A 3,911-nucleotide genomic window follows, 5' to 3' on the forward strand; every position below is an offset into this window, starting at 1 on the left:
CCCACTCTCTTACCCAATCTAAGGCTAGATACCAGGCACTGACACACAACTAGCGTATTTGGCCAGGAACTAAAAATCTTGGATTACTTACCTGTATGTCAGAGGGTTTATTTTGTTAATGTTTTTCAAAGAGCATTGTGCTAATGTAGTACTATCCCTTAAAACTTTGCCTACTGGTTTACAATAAAAAGTAATAAATATTGTAGGAAATAATTTTGTTTATTTGTATATTTTCTGATTTTTCAACAACAGTGCAAGTAGAGTGACAAGTGCAAGTAGAGTGCTGTGCTTCCATGAGCTGTGGTAAATGCAGGGGTGAAGTGCTCCCGTATCGGACCAGATCACATGATCTGGTAGCGATCATGGCTGGTAGTTCAGCGATCTGGTAGCGATGGTGGATCAAAGCTCCGCCCACCTGCCTGGGTGTCATTACTTCCTGGTTTTAATCAGGAACTAATGTGTTTTTTATCTTCTGCGCATGCGGCATGTGCACTTCCGAACCAGTAAGGAAGGTAAGTTGATTTCACCCCTGGGTAAATGATACTTTGTCTCAGCCTACTTTGTACTGAAATGAGTATTTTCTGTTTTGAAAACAATTTCTTTAATCAAAGCTAGTGTACAGCTGTTCTGAGATACTTGAGGAGTGAGAAATGAAGGCCAGGATATTTAAGACGAGATACAAGGTTGCCCTTGTTTAGCGGCTTGATCTAGCAATCGTTCATAGTTATAATAATGATGAAAAACTGTTTCTCACAGTAAGCTGAAAGATTTAAAATGGTTAAAAATACTTAAGGAGCAAAATAAAACAGAATTTGAAATACAATTGCATATTGATGATGAACATTAATTGTGAAAATGTATAAACTTCTGTTGAAATTTGAAACAGGAAAAAACTGGTTAGAGAATATATGATGAAATGGGCTAATAATTTTGTTTATGATATCAAGATGGGATGGGAAAATTTCAGTGGGAAATATGTGGTTAAAAGAGTTGAAATGTACATTGTGTTATGATTCAAAGATATTTTTTATATAATAATGTGTTGTTAGTGTAAGGACACTAAAGAAATTATCTAGAACATGGGTGTCAAACTCAATGCAGATCTAAACATGCTTAGATCTAGCCCACAGAGCCACCTTGAAAACTGTGAAGGACTGGCCCACAGTGCCTCTGCCAGTGAAAACGGGGCTCTCAAGCTCCATTTTACCTGGCAGAGGGTTACAGGAAGCTGGCCCAGCCAAAAACGGAGCTCAGACATGGCCCTCCTGAGCTCCATTTTTACTGGCAGAGGGTTTCAGGAGGCCGTCCCAGCTGAAAATGGATCTCAGGAGGGCCATGTGTGGCCTCCTGAGCTCCATTTTCACTAGTAGAGGGTTGCAGGAGGCTGTCGCAGGCAAAAACAGAGCTTGAGAACCCATTTTCATTGGCAGAACGCTCAGGCCACCACAGGGGCCCCTGACATGAGTGATGTCAAGCTGATGTCAACCCCCCACCCCCGAGGTCAAACACAATCCTGATGCAGCCCTCAATGAAATCGAGTTTGACCCACCTCCTGATCTAGAATGTATAAAGGCACTTCAACAGTATGTTTGAAATGTGAACATCCTGATGGGACATTTTCATGCTTTGTTGACTTGTAAAAAAGCTCAACAGTTTTGGATTCAAATACATACTTTGATACAAAGGATATTAAAGATCAATATTCAATTGAAGATTTAATGGAAAGATTCAACATTCTCCATTATGGAGGACTGGTTGGTAAATTTGACACATTTTGTTGAAAAGGGTAAACTGATTTCTTTGAAAAAAGAAAAGACTTTATCTACATTTATTGAAGGTTAGGAAGCTTGAGTTTGAGACCAAGCGCTGCCATGGGGACGGGTGAGCTCTCATCCTCACTCCAGCTCCTGGTGGGGACATGAAACTAGACAGTGGTGATATCACCAGCTAATCCTTTCAATCCAGAAGCACATCAATGCTTTCAACATGAATGCAATGTGGCCTACATTTATTGATGACTGGAAGCTTCTTATGGACTTTTTGCATAAAACTGGAAAAAAAATAAACTTGCGATTTAAGGCTTTGATAACAGATAGATTATAGAAAGAAGAAGAATGTGTTTTAATTTTAAGAATTTAAGAAATATTGGTATTGATAACTTTTATATAACTTATCAAAGAAGAATCTTTTTGAAAGCATTCTCTGTGTGGTTGTGTACGCTTCTGAGAGTGAGAATCTTAGAATGTCACCAAGTAGCTGTAAAGCAGGTTTTGTAACCTTAACCAAAAAAGGCTTTATTGAGGGGAAATACCTTAAGGGGACAAATTAAGACTATTTGAAGCCTACCAGGAAGTGTACCAGAAAAGGATCTGCAATCAGGAAGTCATCAGATGTTGAAAACTGCTGGATCCTGGAACCATGAGCACTTTGTAAACAATGTCATCATTGTTTGCCAAACTTGCCAAACTTTCAAGCAGAATTTATTTCTTTATGGTACCCATCATAGCTGGGGGTTGATTTTTTATTTTATTTTATTCTTTTTTTTAATTATTTTCTTCTTGTAAGATAATTGTTGTATTTTGTTCTTGAAAACAATTGTTGCATTTGTTTTAGTCTCTTATCCGGTGAGTTTCTTGAACATACATATATGATGCTAAGTCAAGGTTATTAATTATGATTTGCTGAATAAGCTATGGTTGTCCACTTTAAATAGAGCAGTAAACCACAAAAAGGATCATGTTAGCAAAAGGGGGAACAGATTATAAACTGGGATGCTCAACTTTGAGGACCAAACTGAGGAAATCTTAGTCAAATTAGGATATATGGTGAGGCTATTCATTAGCCTCTAATATGTAAGACCTGAGGTTTCCTAAATATATGACATCTATTGCAGTGGTAGGTTTCTATCGGTTCGCACCAGTTTGGACGAACCAGTAATGGCAGTGGTGGGAGGCTCCACCCACCCGCCTGGATGTCATCGCGGACGCTCTGTGCATACACAGAAGTGCCACACACGAGCGAAGTGACCACGCTCACAGTTCTGAACTGGTAACGAAGGTAAGTGGAACCCACTATTGATCTATTGGTAACATTTCCCTTGTCCTCCCCTTCCAGGCTGGCAAATTGAAAAGATTGTAGCCACCTTCAAATCAAACAAAGGTCAGCCTGTGAGGAGAATTGTATAATGGTATCCCAGAACATAGCATTATTAAGGAGTTTTGTTTCCTAATAGGGCTTTATGGTTTTTAATTCCCAAAATAGCCATTTCTTTGCCATGTGGTTGGGAGGAAAAGACCATATGCTTTTCCCATAAGCAGGTTTGGAGAAAATCTGTCTATTAAGCATCAACAGCAGTGACCAGGTTTTTACGAATATGACAGGTTTCCCTTTTCCCTGCTGGATAAAAGGAAAATTGCTGTTGTTTAAACTTAAAGGGACTCAACTTCCACCACCACACACGCGCACACACACACACACACACACACACACACACACACACAATTGACTCTGGTGAGAAGGGAATGTTAAGTGCCCCTCCATTTACTGAAATCTAGTATGTACTGGCTTAACAGACATTTCCTATTATCTCTGGTAATTTTTTAGAAAAAGTTATGCTTCTGATCTGATTGTGGAATACAAAGTAATTGGTTGACTTTTTCTACTAAGTGTCTTGAAACCTGAATGGGAAATTTCCCAGTTACAGTGTCAGGTTAGGGCAAACTGAATTCATTTCAGGAACTGAATCTCTTCTAACGTGTTTCTTAATAAAGATAATTCTACTTTCAGGAAGTTCCGGTACAAAATGTAATGTGGTAATCACTGCGTTTTGCAATATACTCTTCTCCTAGATTAGCTGGTGATGTAACAGGGAAATTGTCACTCACCAAATAACTCCATCCCTCCCTTCTTCT

This window comes from Ahaetulla prasina, chromosome 1, assembly GCF_028640845.1.
Source record: "Ahaetulla prasina isolate Xishuangbanna chromosome 1, ASM2864084v1, whole genome shotgun sequence".
NCBI classification, from domain to species: domain Eukaryota; kingdom Metazoa; phylum Chordata; class Lepidosauria; order Squamata; family Colubridae; genus Ahaetulla; species Ahaetulla prasina.